This window comes from Phalangium opilio, unplaced genomic scaffold, assembly GCF_054372755.1.
Source record: "Phalangium opilio isolate 3A_F unplaced genomic scaffold, DU_Popi_V2 ptg000105l_1, whole genome shotgun sequence".
Classification (NCBI taxonomy): Eukaryota; Metazoa; Arthropoda; class Arachnida; order Opiliones; family Phalangiidae; genus Phalangium; species Phalangium opilio.
In genome coordinates this window covers 4645107-4663474 of record NW_028324207.1, presented here as the reverse complement: position 1 = coordinate 4663474, position 18368 = coordinate 4645107, and the positions used below count along the sequence as shown (strand labels likewise).

Genomic DNA, 18368 nt, shown 5'->3' with positions numbered 1-18368 from the left:
TTGCAAGCTTCGCCGCTTTTTAAGTCTGACGTCTTAACTTGCTTTAGTATCCAGTGGGAGGGAAGGGGTAATATTGTTTTCTCCTTGACTTAAAATCCCCTCTCTATATACCGAAAAATCTGCCCTACCCTGATGTTTCATTTTCTTACAATTCAAACCTTTTCAGTTACTTTCTTCCGAGACCATCACATCTGTACTATTCTTAGAAAAAAATCTTAATGCAATGTCACACAACATCATTCGGGGTAGTCCTGACCAAGTATTTGGTTAGGGGCGTGTTGTGGGGAAAGGTTCACTCTGTGTTTGATGGTGAAAAAAATATCTTCCGTATTCGCTTATTCCCTTTCCTTGTTGGTCTTTAGTACCACTGAAGGAAAGGCAATGACCAAATCCCAATCGATGGCCACAAAAGTGTGTTGAGCGACTTGGAGTATCGTTGAATGATTAATCATAAGCAATTCATTGGGAATTCGATCTCAGGGTTCATACAAATCAGGAAAACCTGGAATAATCAGGGAAATAAATAGTTGACAAAAACCTCGGGGAAAATTCAGGGAAATTTCGAATTTTTAGTAAAATTCAGGAAAATCAGGGAAATTTGCGTCAAACAGGGGCAATTAAGCAAAATGTTCATAAACATAGCCCTTTCCATTGGAAAAGCATTACACTATACTTTGGAGGCACTAAACTCTGGTTCTACTAGGAATACGGGGATGCCCTTTGTGTATGTTATAGTCCAATTTATACCCCCCTCCGTCGTTAAAATTTGCTCCATAGGATACTCCATATAGGGGAAAAACCTGGAAAATTTAGGGAAGTATATGGGGAAATACCAGGAAATCTCAGGGGAATTTGTTTACCAAAAGTTGTATGAACCCTCGATCTAATGCGAAGAATACCCTTTTAAACGAAATTGTTTTTATGAACTTAATAACATGTTTTTAATACCGCCATTAAAATATTCGACCGATGGTTATAATCATTTCAATATCGAATGATGCAAATCGATTGGGAAGCCAGGTTTTTGGGTACAACCCAAAGTGAGTTTCCTCAATACTCAGATGGCAAAGATTTTATCCATAGCTTTTCGTCAGCTCGTCATAGGTTAAAACCACGGCCATCACGATGACAAGAAGCGAAAATAATGTACTCTGTAGTCAAGAGTGTGGTTCACCTTTAAAAGGAAGAAGTTTCTTGTCAATAGGCCAACTACCTCGTGTCCTCAGTTGGTATCTTAACCCAAATCCACTATCCTTCACTACTTGATAAAACTAGAGATAGTACCTGGGCTCATCACATACGACTTAGCATTTCTATTTGCTCAAGGATCTTTCCACCGTCTAGGCTAGCCTTATCTCAATATAGAATAATGTCAGTTCTACGTATGCAAACGTCATACCCTTCTATCTCTTAGCTCAGTGTCATCCCCCCTACCAGGCGCGTACAGTATCCCCTCTTACAAAAGCGCGCCTAGAGGAAGGGATACACAGTCTACTCCCCTCTTTACTGACACTACTCTATTCATATTGGTAGACACAGTCTTACAAATAGTCGATGGCAAAAAACTTCTGTATTCGAAATGTGTGTTGCTGTCTTTAAATAATGAAACAATACGTAAAGATTCATACCGGTATAGGTACGCGTCGAAATTGAAACCATGAAGAGGGTAGGTAATTACGAGGAATCGCTCGTGCTTGAAATAGCTTTTTTTACGCGGGTTATCTTTCGTTGTTGTAAAGTTCTCCCGCGCTTCACTTGACTCCAGGAGGTATGATTATTTTCTCCGGAAAACCTCGTTCCAAAGCCCCCGATTAATATTTCTCATTTTAATCTTGAGTCCCATTAGAAAAACTATTTCAATGCATGTAGAGTAATAAATGCTAAATTAAAAACGGCGTTATTATTTTTCAATTTCGGAAGCGCGTTTTGACTTGCTTGAGAAAAAGAGAGCAGGCGAAACAAAAATTACATAATACGTTCTGGGATCTTTTTCAACTATGATTGTGTACAAAGTACAAGCGAAGGTTATGAAATGTAATAATAATAATCTGGGCTTTTATCTACGAATGGATAAGCTCAGTGTCAAATATAACAAGATACAATAGTACCTACGTTATCAAGTAAACCTGAAAACGAGCAATAGTAACAATTTAAAAGAAATATATGATTATCGAAGTAAATTTTACTTAATGAGGCTACAAGTTCAGTTGTAATTATTTTATCATTTTTAAATTTAAAGTCACTTGAATTATTTCTTGGTAACAAGAAATTAACTTTCTTCAAGATATGCAGCTTTATTTTAAATACGTTCTTTTATAGAACTAATTTTGAGGTAAAGTGTCGTGATTTGAACCCTATTTAAGCAAAGGAGAACTATAGAGTTTGCGTTTAGTACATATTTGTTAGCGACGTTTTCGTACGACCTACTGGAGAAACTAATTTATAAATCTAAACTTAAAAATAACATTTTTTTGGTTCAATGAATTAGATTTATACTAAAACTAAGGTAATACTTTGATTTGAGATTGTCACGAGTCGTTTGGGTCGGTTAGATCGAAGTTTAAATGATTGAATTATATTTTACCTCTACTGGCGGTCATTTGTTCGAACTTCAGCTGAAAAAAAAAGGTTTTATAAAGGCCTAATATAATATCATTAAATCCTTGCTCATCCAGAATCTGAACTCGGGAATAATTAAATTTAGCTTCAAAATATTCGAAATATAAGAGGCTATCCAACGCAAACTGAAACGATTTTCTTCATTCAAAACATGCGTTTCACTTGAAAAATATATTAAAAGAATCGGTTTTCACGTTTGTTTTCCACATCAATTTTTCCGATCAATTCAGGCCAAAAATAGAACCTAGTTCGAATTATTAAAGATGAAAGGTTATTTTATCAAATATGTTTGGATAAATAATTTCTCTATAGAACATGAAAGGAATACTTTACGGAAATTGTCAAAATAATGGGAATTATAATCAAACGAATTAAATTAAATTTTTTAAATGAAATCTATTTAATGTTTATTGTACTGAATAGTCGTTTAAATACTACTGCACTGACAAAGTTTTCTACATGTACACATTTTTAAGTAATTTGTAACTAATTTTATATTATAATTAAATCTTTTTGCGATCAATATGTTTTGAACATCAAGAACTCTCAAGGAAGCCAGCTGAAGTTAGTGGTCGGCATTTGGATAGGATAATATCAGTTTGTTTTATCTTTATCCATAATTTGAAATTATCCACGGGAAGTCTATGATTAATGCAATGTAATCACGAATAATTATCTAATTATTATTCATGGATAACTGATTAACCAAAATTCTGTGCATTATCTTGTCCAAACGCCGACCACTAGCTGAAGTTGATGAGAATATACGAATTTAGAACCTTTCTTAAATAACAGCAATTTTATAGAGTTTATCTTTACTTCATATTAAAATTACATTAAAAATCTCGAGAGATTTTATACCGTGGTCCCAATTCCTTAGCCGTTTGAATAACTAATTTAATTTAGAATATAAATAAGTTACTTCAATGGCTGGGAATGAATATAAGTAATTTAATTTAGTTATTGTAACGATTGGGGAAGGACCACGGTCCGCAAACTCCCGAGATTTTAAATTTACTTTTAAAATAAAGTAGAGATAAACTCCATGAAGTAGTAGTTCTTTAAAAAGAAACGTTTTTATTAAAGTAATTAGCCATGGAACAAATTTTTAATAATTTTAAAATCCGATAATAAAGTTTATTTACTATTCGGTCACCAGTACAATATGAATTTTATACTTTATTTGAAAGACTACAATTTAGCGCTCTTTTTAAAGTGACTGTAAAGAAGGCATCGGCAGGTGCGTAAAAATTATTTGAAATACGTCAGAGGCACGTGACCGAGGAGGGGCGTGATTCAAAGAAGCTTAGTTCGTTTTATTTCGAAAACTACCACTTCATGGAATTGGCGCTGCAATCTCGCTAAAACAAGGACTAGATGTCCAGATCCACTCCATAGGGAGCCCTTGTATCTTGGCATCACGTGATGTCTGTGACGTATTTCAAATAATTTTTGTCCACCCGCCGATACCTTCTTTGCAGTCCTTTTAAGGTATAAGAAAAGATCCTTTTTTTATGTTACTCGTGAACTCTCTTCAGTATCGCGTTGAAAAGAGAGTTTATGTTCACTTTCATTATTCGCTTTAGACATTTCCCTTCTAGATGAATGTTTTATCGAATAAGAGGTCGTTTAAGGCCTGGAATATATTTTCGTTGCTATCTAAAATAGAAATATATTCGAATGGCAGACCGGTAACTTCAACCGGCTACTCTTTTAAGAAAGAGTAGTAGGAGTATAAGACGTCTTTAGCCGGACTAAGTTTGATTTATCGTTGGTCCAGTGTAGAGTTGCTTATTCGCGGGCACATCGTTAATTGTAAACCAATCTTCTTTAAGAGGATTCCAGCTGTCGAGCATCCCTTAATGTACTTTATCACAATGACTTAGTGTGTCGCCCCCTTTACTAAAATAGGTCTTTTCGCGGCTTTCACCAAACGAAAACTACGGCAGAAGAAGAGAACGCTTTATGGAATAAGGGCAACCACGATATTATCCTACGGGACCTATCCTCTCCACTCTAACCCCCCCCCCCGCGTGTTTCACAACGGATACGGCGGAGCAACCTTTTCTCGATGCCTTGGCAAAGAACCTAGTTACGTTTCAAGAGCGTTGAAAGGAAAACATCGGCTCTTGCCTTGTTCCATAAGAAGTAGGTACCACATTGCGCTAATATATCTGACCATCCCACTTTTCTTCGGGCATGAAAGGTAGGTCAAACACCTTTTTAGCTTGGAACAAGCTGCCCTGGCAGAAAGGACAATCGTGCGGGATATGTAAGATAATAAAAAAGTGAAACAATGGGGGCTAAAAAAACGAGCATGAGGTAAAAATTTCTTTACTAGACGCCATACCTCCAGTTCTGAGCGAGGCTGATAAATTTTAACTTAACAGTAGAACTCGCAGCAGACAGCTTAAGTCTTTAGAAGGAAAGTTATCCCCTAGCACCATCTCTAAAACATCGCACGCTTCGGAGGAGGCGGAGTCTTGTTACCCTTTTTTGTGTTCTCAACTAGAGTTCGTTCTGGTGGAGTCACCAAAAAAGTGTTTACTTTCAAAAAAACGAAATAGGAATGATAGGGATGAAAAGCCCCGAACACACGGTATTGCTGTGCCAAAGCTAGGGTAGAGAGACCTTGAAAAGTCGGCGCAATACTCGTGCGATGGGGGAGTAAAAAAGCTAAAATATGTATTTCAAGTTTTTCAACATTTTAAAACTAAATTTTTTGACACTTTTTAAGGTGTAAAGTGTGTTCTTGAGGCAGTAAGTTACAGCATAATCGAGATATTTTATTATCACTACGTTATATGAACCAGATAATGGATTGCCTTATCTGTGTCGCATCTCTCTGCAAAAGAGACGATTTAGCCAAAGTACCCCTTCTTTTTAGTCTCATGCTACTTGTTTTTTCGCCAATGTACGACTAGAGAGGGTGTGCGCGATAGTTTCAATTTAGTTCTTAGGTATCTTCAATTTGTTCTTCCTTGAACGTTCATTCGTTCATCTCAAATTCGCTTTATAAAGGCGGGTTGGAAACGACCTTTCTCTTCTCAATACGCGTCGCTTATTTTTCTCCACCCATCTTTCTCCCTTTTCTTAAGTCCCAGCAAAGCCTTTTTCGCGTGAAAACGCCCGACCGTAGCTTCCAGCCCGAAACAAAATACAGTGTGGAACAGATTAGACGAACTCTTTGAGTTTTTTTAGGTAAAATTTTGCTATACTGCTGACGTGAAAAAGGTGTGATAAATGTCAGACCTATGACACAGCGTTTTGAGCTACCATAAGTTTGTCAATGGTTACTGAGAGCTTGTCATGAAGTGACGTAGGTCATAGATTCTCGTAAGGCGACGCCTGGTGGGGCGCTGTCAAAGGTTTAGTACAGACTTAATAGGAAGATGATCTGCAAAACCGAGTGTAGTCAATTCTCGCGTCGTTCTCGAACTAGCTTTCAGTAAGTTTTCACCATTACGAAATATAGGTAGTGTCATGGAATATATCTTATAAACATATGAAGGTACGATTAGGAATGGGTGATGAGTTTTAGCGAGTAGTTGTTAATTGTTACCGTTTAACGAAACAACAAGGGATCAACGCTTGTTTTTAAGATTTTTTTTAACTCTCTAATGCTAAAAATATACAACAAGAAACGAAACTTTGTCTTGAACAGCGTATACAATTAGATAGAAGACACATTCAGCATCTAAGATGATGGGTTTTTTTATCAAAGAAAGGTTCATTTAGTTTCGTAAAGCAGAACTTAAATACTGTTCAAATCAAGCCTTGCCCCCTTGTTGTTTCAACAAAAGATAAATTTATGTTGTTATCGTTGCTATCTATTGAGAACAATTATAACTATACCTGAAATCGGAGCAGTCATTCTTGTAAGTACCTCTAACGCTGTGATGTTGGTCTGAAATTTCTGATATTCAATATTTTTACCGTCTCCAGTTGCGCGGCATTTTGCTGTAAAGAAGCATTGGGCTGATCTCCTCTACACTGTAAAAGCGAGCTTGCCGAATCGAGGAACAAATCTCTCTTTAGTGTCGTGACGAAATGGTCTCGAAGCGTAAAACGCCCGTCTTTTAGGAACATTAAGTCCTTTATTTTTAAGCCTCTAACATCCATTTGTCAAAAGAAAAAAGACATGAACAATGCTTAAAGTATATCATTTGTATATTTAACGGCGGAAGACGAGGGCCTCTAGAACACAATGTAGGAGAGGAAAATCATGTTAGATTAATAATCGTTTCGTCACTCTTAGAACAAGAACATTTATAGATTATCACCCCTCCATAGCGTGAAATGCTCTATTTGTCAGTCAAGGTGGTAAATTGCGTGAAATTGAAACAAGAGTAGCATTAATTATTAATGAAACAATGACAATGATGGGATTATAATGACATGAAAGGGAGTAGTACGACCCAAGTCTTATTGGATCATCTAATTACATTTAGGGGCTGCTCAAAAAATACGTAACTGCCATGCTGCATTGTGAAAATAATTATTACTTAACAAAAACTTCTGAACCCACCATATCACAAATAATATTTTGCTTATTATGCATTCGGAAAACATGCAACCTATTTTTAAGTATTTCTTTTTAACAAGAATAAGGATGTCTAGTTTTCTCTAAAGCGTTGAAAATTTTGGATGACTTCACTTGCAATTTTTTTTCGCCGAAAAGTAACGTGAATGCTGGAAATTTCTTTCGATGGTCTTAAGTTATATGCTATAATGAGGTTTTTGTAGTAAAATTTTATTTTCTACGTAGCATTTTCATTACTACATTTACTCCCCTTGTAACATTTATAAAATTTACTGCAAGTCTCCCCGTTCTGTAATTTTTGAACTGCCCTTTAGAAGTCGCTATGTGCGCTAAACCTAAGCACTTTGTCCTAAGGTCATTCTATCCAAAGAAATAATGAATTCCAAATATTTCTAAGTTTCTTTAAATGTTAGTTTAGATGAAAAAAATCTCACCGAAATTTGTCGAAGATTTACAAAAACAATATATTGTAGTCGATAAAAAACTTCTAGCAACGAGTAAGTCTGACAAAATTTAACTTATTCCGCCCTTATTTTAAATATTTAAACCATTAGCTAACAGAATAATATAATTAAATATTCGTCTTCAATTGCGCTAATTTAAGAAGATAAGATTAAATATTAAAACTCCAATTTCAGAAATTAAATAATTTTGCAGAGTGAGGGCTATGGAGCAAAAAAATTTATATTTTTTACTTCAGTTCTATAGCTTTCTTCATTATTTGACGCACCATTTATAAAAATGTAAACGCAATGGGATAGCGAAACTGGAGTTAGTTTAATAAAAGCTTTCGATGATCCAATATTGAAAAGTCCTTATTAAACAATTATGAAGGAATAAAATAATAATTCCTCGGGGGTTTAATTCATAAGATCCATTCTTATTGATTACTAGCTTTTACTCGCGGCGTCGCTCGCGTGTAATAATAACTTCCAAATAAAAGTTATAAAGAGTGGGTAGATTATACTGATGACTAATATTTTTGTAGCACCCTATTAGCCAAGTCACTCGGCGTTGCCCGTCAGCTCGTCGGGACATTTTTTTATTACTTTTCGTGCGGACATTATTCTATAAAGAAGAGTTTTTAAATTTCTGGCCGCCATTCAAAAATATGGCAACATATCGAACCCAACAGACAATTCAGCCCGTCTATAGGTTAAAGGAAACCAGTATACTAAATATTTGTGAAATCGGTTGAAACGCGCGGAACTTGTTGCATAGAGATGATTTTTTACATTTCAGGGTGCCATTTATTAAGATGGCAACGGATTGGAAAAATCTTTTTTAGAACGCGCCTACTATTTATGAGTAACGTTCAGCCTTCTAGGGCAAGCGGTTTGGGCTGGGCGTTGATTATCAGTCAGTCAGTCAGGACTTTGATTTAAATAGATATAGATTACTTTAATATAACAATGAGGTTTATTCTTGAGACACACTTCTTGTTTTAAATATTCCACAATAAGAAGTGGTGTTTAATTTTTTACCATCGTAATGCTAAGTTCCACTAGAAAATGAAAATAAGACAATTCGTAAGTAAAATAGAGAAACTCGTAAAAGTACATAAACGTTTATAATATCAATCGAAGTCTTCGGGAAAACATCGATTTTTTTCATTCCTTTTTATTTCTTTTGGAGAAAAAAAGCACTGGCAATTTTTCCTTAGTTATTTCTTGCCTTTTTTGGTCTGGACTCTTATTTTCTTTCGTCCTAGTATCGGGGTCTTGGTAAGTTTTTTCTTTCTTTTTCACTTTGGAGCAGGGATCGGGCTGCTTTTGGATGAAAAGGGGAGCGGGATGGAGAGAGAAAAAAATCGTGACACGGCCTCGGTGATTTATGACTTCCCGCTGACGTCAGGCCTTCGTATGTCAGCTCTGTCAGACATTGTTTCACTTCTAAAATATATTATTTGAAAGTAATAAAGGGACAAGGCAAGGTTGATCCCTCGCCTTAGAGTGCTTCGACTATATATTGGGGGTCAAAGAAAGTGGAGGGATGTAAGAATAGAAACCCCTTCAATTTCGTTACCCCTCATTCCTTATTTCAGTTCAAAGAGCTCGTATCTCAAGATACACAAATTATATTGAATTAGCTATTTTTTATTTTTTTTCGCTTTATAAATTTCTTTGACCTTTTCACACTTTTTCCATTAAAATTCGAACTGGCTAATGCAATCTTTTGTCGTGAGATTTACTGACCAAAAACTATCTCACTTTCGCTAGAAGTTTAGTATAGTAACCTTGTTGAACACATGGTGTAAAATCATACTTCCATCGAAGATATTGGTGGGACAGAAATATTTCGAAATAAAGTACCCTGAAATGAAAAAAGTTCATATGGAATGATTTGTCAAATATATGAAATCGGGCAAAAGGTTTGACGTAACTTGGTAAACTTTGAGAAACACTAAGCATTGTTGTTATTTACATTTGTAAAAAAGGGAGTTTTGAAACACAGTTACTAATCAAGAAAGAAAAATGTTTTAATTTCTCCGTGAAAAAAATATTCTTTGAAGAGAGAGAGAAATCGAAAATCTAGTGATTTTTATCTACTCTTCTACTAACTATAAGACCGATCTGCCAAGTGAAACGTTCAGGAAATATCTCTGAATCATTTTAAAAGTCAAATTATTGATATTTCAAATAAAATTTTAAATTAGCACCTCCAACCAATCGCGTAACGTCCTGGCTTTTTAACAAAATTCTCGCTCCGTGCCGAATGGAGTTTAGCGCGAGATTTGATACAAACATGGAGCGAGATATAGACCGTGACTTGCAAATTTTGTTTAAAAAAATGCCAGGGCGTTACGCGATTGGTAGGAGGTGCTAATATCAAATAAGCTGTGAAATCTCAAAATGATTTGAATTTTAAAAATCTTTCAGATATATTTACTGGATATTTCACTGTGCAAATTCGTGTAGAATAGTAATTAGTAGAAGAATCCATATAAAATCTCTTGATTTTCCATTTCACCCTCCCTTTAAATGTGTGTACTTATTTATCTTGAATCGATGTTAAGAACAACTTACAATTTTATTCGCAAAACTGTTTGTAGATGGAGTAGATTTCTCTTTCATATGTTGAGACCTTCGTCGGTGCGCCGTCTCGATACTTCTCCTTGGGCGTCGGTGTTATGCAGGGCAAATTTTTCGGTTATTCCGGTGATTGTTATCCATCAAAATATTTAAGTCGCTATTCTGGCCGCCAGTTTATGCAATGGCGCAAAACTATACACTCTGTCTATAAGTTATAATAATCAAGGATATTTTATGTCAGCCAAATTGGTTCTTACGTACAGAAGCGCTAGTTTTTTTCGACATTTCTTGCCACACAATCTAAGATACATATGTATAATAATAATCTAAGCTTTGCTTTTGAAGGGATTTCCACACTAAGCCTTTCGCTTGTTTACATAGTTATATAATAAAGATATACGTTTCGTGTATAAATATGGTTATATAATAAAAATATAGTATATTTTTATTATATAACCATATTTAATATGCGTTTCATGTATAAATATGGTTATATAATAAAGATATACGTTTCATGTATAAATATGGTTATATAATAAAGATATACGTTACATGTATAAATATGGTTATATAATAAAGATATACGTTACATGTATAAATATGGTTATATAATAAAGATATACGTTTCATGTATAAATATGGTTATATAATAAAGATATACGTTTCATGTATAAATATGGTTATATAATAAAGATATACGTTTCATGTATAAATATGGTTATATAATAAAGATATAAGATTTATGTATAAATATGGTTATATAATATATATTTTCATTTATAAATATAGTTATATAATAAAACAGTACATTCCATGTATTATAAAGATATTCGTTCCATGTATAAATATAGTTATATAATTTGTTCTATATTTTCATGTATAAATATAGTTATGAATATGATATGCATTTTCATGTATTAAAGATATACAGTTATATGAATAAACAAAGATTTTTCAAGCTCTACCGTTTAATTCTTACGAATGTACTTGGTATTTTAAATTATATATCTATATATATATACATACATATATCGGAAGAAAAACGATGCGGCCAAGTCTTCAGTATATAGAGGGGGATCGAAAGCTGCTGAATCGTACTGTCCAAAGTGTCAACTCGCTTTAGTTTCCTTCGACTAAAAGAAAGTAATTTTTGGGTCCCTCGAGATCTCTGAGATGGTGGGGTGAATCTTTCAGACACTTTATGAAAAAAATAAGAAGAAAAGAAGAAAGAAAGAAAAAGAGACGCTGGAGTTTGCCCTTTTACAAAATGACAACTTTCCCAATGCCCCGTTGGAGAATATGGTTGGATATCACATCCTCGTGTCTTGGAGAAATTATCCAAAAGGTTATCCAAAAAGGAATTTTATATTAAAAAATTATTCGGTTTCTGAAACTGAGACATTTTGAAATAATGTGAAACACTGTTTGGCAGTTCATTGAAAACCTTTGGAAAGATTTTCGAATTTATATTTAACTTTTTCTACATAGCTATTATTGTAAATCTAAAAAATCATTTCTTCATTGTAATACTATAATAGCAGAATCCAGAACTTCAAATACTGCTAAGAGTGCGACATGAATCCTAAAACGTCTGCTTAAGCATAGCTCACACGATTGTTTGAGCTCTTTCTAAGGAAATATGCAACAAAGTAGTGCCTTCTCAACACTGACAGTCAAAATGTAAAATTTTCAAACTAAACCAGTGAATCTTTTACGAAGTTGTTGACACTTGTGAGCATTCTAAATAAGGGAGCAAAGCGACTTCATCGACGTGAAATTAAGATTTTTGTTTAGTTTGAATTGGCCTTTAAACTCAAAAAAACTAACCAAAAGCGAGTTTTGAGTTGAAAGGAAAATGTTTTAAAATAAACTAATAGTTTTAATTATTTTATGATAACAATATTTTTCTTAGTTCTCTCTGCGGGATCCTTTGCAAAATTGTCGGAGATATTATGAGTAATTTAGTGTCTCTTTTAAAATTTATACTTCAAATATTCGTGAAGTGTATGGTTAAGAATTGTTCCAAGCTTTAGTTTAACGCTGCTATCTCCCAAAAAGCAGCCGTTATTCCTATAACAGCTACCGCTATTTCTAAAACCGCAGTTTTGAACAACACCTTTGTTTTTCTTGCTTTTATTATATCGTGGTTGCTATTTCGGAAACTGCTGATATATTGTGCACCAGAAACTATCGAGTTTGATTTCTATTTTTGAACGTAAACTTATTTCCAAGAGATCCGTATTTGTCGTTAGGTTTCAAGAGTAAAGCAACTCGAAAATGCACATTATTACTTGTAAAGCTGTAACGGATTTGTTAGCTTCGTATCAATATTACTTCTAAGGGTTATCCTGATTTGTCCACAACATCCTTTACTCCAATTCTCCATCTCGGTTCTCTGGCCATTCATTCTCAGCCCTATCTTCTCGTCTTGCGATAAAAAAAATCGGGGTCTTCCGTCTTATTGGATCTTTTTTAAAAATGAAATGAAAAACGAAGCATCTTCTTCTATAGTATAGGAGATTATAAGACGGCTAGTTTGCTGACCCCGCACATCGACTTCTTTCATAAGAGGTGACTAACCCTTAATCAGAACTCCGGGAAAAATTTTCCGACATTCTCCCTTTCTCCTTCATTCCACAATTGAGCCTTGATTAAATTTTTGGCGTCCGTTCGTCGCAACTTCCGCCCAAAAATATATATTTCCAAAAGTAAATTATTTTGTTAGAGTTCAACCCCAATTTTCTTATTATTATATCGTAACGAAAAAGGAAATTACCCTTTTCCGCGTTGCCATTTGAGTTTCTTCAACACGTCGAAAATCTGATGTTCTTTTTAACGCTATTGAAAATATTCATAGATACACCATTATTCGAGGGGTCCAACATTTGCACGAAATCCAGTTCGCTTCTCGCGAAATCTTTCACGTAAAATCCAGAAATATTTCAAAAAAATCACGAAATTCCGATACCGTTGACAAAATTGTGAAGTGAAGAAGAAATCACGAAATCTTTGGCGAAATCAAACAAGGTATGACGAAATCAACGAAGAAATGACGAAATATCTGGTGAAATCCCGAAATCACAAGAAGAAATCTTTGGCGAAATCAAAGAAATCACGAAATATTTAGTGAAATTACGAAATCAAGAAGAAATCACGAAATATTTGGCGAAATCATAGAAGAAATCACGAGATCAACGAAAAAATCCTAAATCAACGAAGAAATCACGAAATCAACGAAGAAATCAAGAAATCAACGAAGAAATCTTTGGCGAAATCAAATCACGAAATTTTTAGTGAAATTACGAAATCAAGAAGAAATCACGAAATCTTTGAAAAATCGTGAAATCACGAATCGTTCTTGAAATCACGAAATCTTTCTCAAAATCACGAAAGCTTTGGCGAAATCATGAAATCCCGTACGCTTTACTGCGAATGTTGGACCCCTCGCCATTACTTCCCTGCTTAGAAAGAAGAACGGCCCTGTATTTTGCTGCTTACAAAACACAAGATTCTTGAAGAAGTAATCCAATAAGAAACACGATCATCTTTTAGACATCAATTGGAAACACTGTTTTAATTATCGAAGAGTTTTTTAATCTTAACATTCGTGTTCATTAATAGTAGGACTTGATCAGCATTGTTGTTCTCATCTCGAATACTGAACGTTAATATGTACTGCTCGAGGAAGTACTTGAGAGTATAATGCAATGTTTTCTATTTAGTTATTTGAAATTTTGTCATCGCAGTTAATAAATATTCAAACATGCTTCTGAAAGTTTAAAAATTCCAAAAGAATTCCAAAGCCATTATTCCCGCAGTTTCTTTTATTTTGGCTATTCAATGTCTTTAAGTTCTATTTCTTCAACAATTTTATAGCATGAAACCAAAACTAAGAATTTTATATAATTTAAGCGAAACAGACACCAGTATTTTTTATTATTTCTTCGAGCTCTTTTTATTATGAAACCGAGGCGGCGTTCAATATTTTTAACTCGTTTTCCAAGGGCAATTTTGTTTTTGGAACATTTTTAGGGACCCATGGGAGTTTTGCCTTTTGCGTGAGTTGGGTTAAACTCGAAACTTTATGAGGTGACGGACGGTTCGGCGGCCCAGTCGGAATATATTGGGTTCCTTAGCCATTCCACGACGAAGAGAATGTGTGACAAGGAAACTTGGATCGAGTTTCTATAGTCGCGCACCATCTTCATCGCTTCCTGGTCGGGGCAACGCTTATTGCTCGACGCTTTGGCTCCTCGTCGTGTCGTCTATCTTTGGCTACAACGTGAGCGGCACTTTACAGCTCGGATTTCGCTTCTTCTTTCGCTCATCCTCAGTTCCTTCAAGCGTTCCGGCAGTCAAAAGACAAAGTTAAAAAATATCTTTTAAGGTTACTTACTATGAAAGTTTGCTCTGCTTTGAAAATATGCTAGAGCACGGCTTCCCAAATGCTGTGCGGTGATATTTCAAAGAAAAATTTTAAATTTGTTGTTAAAATTATAAATATATTTCATTGAGATCGTTTACATAATGCACAACTGTACTACTGAAAATCGTGTTTTTGTTCATATCAAAGGTTACATCGTTTTAAACGAATAAATTGCTAGGACATATACAATAGATGATTTCGCAAAGTATGTCAGCACCCTCCAGCTTGTTTTAGTGTTTGTGCGACGTCACTACTTCGTCATATATTTATTTGAGGGAAAACATCATTCTGGATGAAAAATCGATATTTTCAAGACTAAAGGTCAAAGTATTAAGCTGTCTTCTGGTTCAAAGGTGGCAGTTTGGTTAGTAAATATGGATTTAGCAGCTAAATGATTTGTTTCCTGTTTAATAATAATAATAATATTAATATTTATTTCGCAACCAAAGTAATGAAGCCGTAAACACGTTTGTAAGCCTTTAACTTGCAGCATGGCCTGTCTAATTGTAGCAGACGACACAAAACAAAAACCCACTAGAAATACGGCCGACCAATTTCGTACGTTTCGAAAACCAAAATTGAGAATTTCTCATCATTCTTCTTTGCTCTTTTTACATTTGATTTTCTTTTTTCTTTTTACAGAAGATTTTCTTTAAACTAAAGGATAGAGAGAAGGACTTTGTGTACCGAAAAGTTCTCGCGAATACATTACTAGGAACGCGTTTCGCTATATTGTAGCCGGATAAGGTTTTCTCTTTCCTACTAGATCTCGTACTTTAAAGAGAAAAGCTTATTTTACTTTATGGTTTCCTCTAGGAATTTTTGGTTCAAAGAGCACCCTATTTCGACCCGGGGAAAGAATTACCCGTTGAAACAAAATGAAATTGTTATTCTTTTTCCTTTTTTTGGACCCGAAAGATGAAGGAAACTATGGTAGGAAAGATGTATACTCGTGTTCAGACGCACTTCGTAATGCTACCAAAGGAGGAGTAGTAACGCGGTGGCTATAGTCATTGAAATCATGCTCATACAGCGACATCTATCATATGAAATATAACAAAGGCGCTAGATTACTAGATCAGTAGTTGTTGGCCGCTTGTGGCTGGTGCTCATTTAAATTTTATGCTCAGCTTTTATAGCGTGGTTATGTCAAATTACTAAAGATATGGTTATTTATACTTAAGTAAGAGTAGAGATTTGAGTCTGTAATTTACCGTCCGTAAATTACCGGTAATTTACCAATGACCGCGTAAATTACAGATTTATATCTTACCGTAATTTTAGAATGGTAATTTACCGGTAAATTACAAAATTACCGCGGTAACAAGCCAGTTAAAACATAAAATACCATAAATTACGGTAATTTTTGTAATTTCGAAATTTTAATCGGTAATTTACCCGGTAAATTACCATTTTTAAAAATTACCGTAATTTCACATCTCTAAGTAAGAGATATATAACCAAAGTGGAGTTTTCTTTCTAGTTGTATCCCCTTGAATCTAAGGCGTATTCTAAATAACTACAAATATTAACTATTTAATTCTTAGAAGTTATCACATCACATTTTATGAAGAAGAGTTGACTACTTTTCGTCTTAAAAAACTTTTTACTAAAATCGTATCAAAGATATTAAGAAGACAGACATTTAAATCATGCATGTAAGGGAACTTTTTTAATATTAAAGGGAATGCGAATTTACAATTCCATATCATATTTTACCAAGAAAGTGGTATTATATTACACGTTCAAGTCTCTACTTTCAAAATATCAAGTTTTTTAATATAATTGAACCAAAGTTACTATTTTTAAAATCCATAAATAATTTTGTCTTGTCGAGCTTGTTCGGCCGTTTTTCGACATCACTCTGACGTGGGGAAAAAAAGCGCCGGAATCCTATACGCGTCTCGAGCTTCTCACCAGTCTCAATTCTGGGTCTGATAGCAGAGAGAGTGGCACCATCTCACGTGAAAAATATATCTGTGACGTCGGCCTACGGGAAACGCTTCAGCCTTTCATAAAAAGTGGATTTCAAATAATTTCATATGAAGCATTTTCAAATGCATGTTACCAGAAATCGGAGAATTAAAAGCTTGATATTTTTGAATCCACGGAAATTAATCATATCTTTTGTTGTATAAATCAAAGGTTTTTCAAACGAAGCTTCTCATTCCCTTTAATATTGACGTTTTCTAGAATGTGCTTCCGTCTATTAACAAGTTACTGAAGGCCATAGGCCAGGAAATGTACAAAATAACCAATGATAGTAGCTTATGAATTCTTAATAATGTATGGGCTAGCCAGTTTCGCTTCCGTTTACGGATATAAGGAGATCAAAGCCATTTTATTTTATTTTTGGTTCATTCAAGATAAGATAAGGTTAATTATATAGATATTTAAATAACTTAGTACAGGTTAATATTACTTAAGAACTATTTAACTCCTCGAGACGTTACAACCGAATAACACCCAAAAGTAGATACCAAGATACCAAGTGCTCCTGAACACCAGTATACCAATGGGAACTTCTCTTTCTTTAACCAAGGAATACAGGAAGATAAAAAACACTAACTTTATAAAAAAACGGCAACTATTCCCATGAAGGATGTTTCGTATATATGGGAAGAACCAAAACCCAAAGAAAAAGAAAAACGAAAAAAATATATAGAAATCGACTTTTGTGAAATATCCCTTTATGTTCTAGGTCTCTGGTAGATTCGCCTTCTTATATTATAGACGTTGTATAAGATAGTAGGATATTCTCGTTTATTCTAAAAGGGGTTACCCAAAATAAAATGAAAATATATTTTTCTTTTAACTTTAAAGGAATTTAAAGGGACCGTATCAAACATTATATATTGAGAAATTGGTTTGGTTTCCTTGTTGGTACTCTTTATGCACATTCACATTTTGTTACCGAATTTGACCAACTTTCCCAACTGAGTGGTTGCTATCAGAAACACAAAATGGAAGGTTTGTAGAAGTGGAGTGATGTAGTTGCACAAGGTTGGGTCCAAGAGCCTCTAGTGATTAAGCCTGCCCAATTTATGTATAGTTATTTTGAACTTCGAAGCCGTGAAAAAACAAACAAAAAAAAACATCATGCTTTTTACATTTGCAAAACAAGATTAGCAAAGAAGTTAACTGGAAGGGCTATGACATTAATGTGAACCGAGCGGGTGGACAATTGAGAACTCAGGTATAAAATATGTCTTGAACTCAATGTACTGTCAAAGCTGAACTCCTTTGAACTCAGGTGTACACAGACATCCAGAGCGTCTACCCCCTCGATGTGTACCGACGATATTACAATGAAGAGGTCAACTTACTTGATTAAGATTAGCTCTAGTTTAAAGTCATTAGTGCCTCCGTATGCGAATTTAAATTCATTCTCTTCCACTCTACAATAAAGGACTTATAAGAATGAAAAAACATGCCCCATTTATTACGTCAATACTGAAAAGAGATTGATGGATCTCGCTTGCGTAGTACCTAATATTGTTTGTAAAATCACGTTCTATACAGAAATACAATTGGCACATTTGATCAACACTACTCATTTTTCTTGTGACAATGAACAATGCGAATTCTTACCATTCATGAGTATATTCGTCACTAAGGGTAAATACACTATTCAGGAAATAAAACTGTAACATCATTGTCAAAATGTAACTTTGAGTAGAAATAATGGCAAGTAGGTGTTAAAAATGAGGCTCGTCTTATTTTACAAGGCGACGAAGGTAAAAATTTT

The 18368-nt window shown here is 34.5% G+C and overlaps 1 long non-coding RNA gene across 1 annotated transcript; it reads left to right on the top strand.

Moving 5' to 3' along the window:
- The first annotated feature begins 15084 nt into the window (after nucleotides 1–15084).
- Nucleotides 15085–15946, top strand: LOC149627442 (uncharacterized). Its single transcript, XR_016374541.1, has 3 exons — nucleotides 15085–15178; nucleotides 15263–15367; nucleotides 15437–15946. It is a non-coding gene; the product is annotated as an uncharacterized LOC149627442 (long non-coding RNA).
- Nucleotides 15947–18368: the final 2422 nt, after the last annotated feature.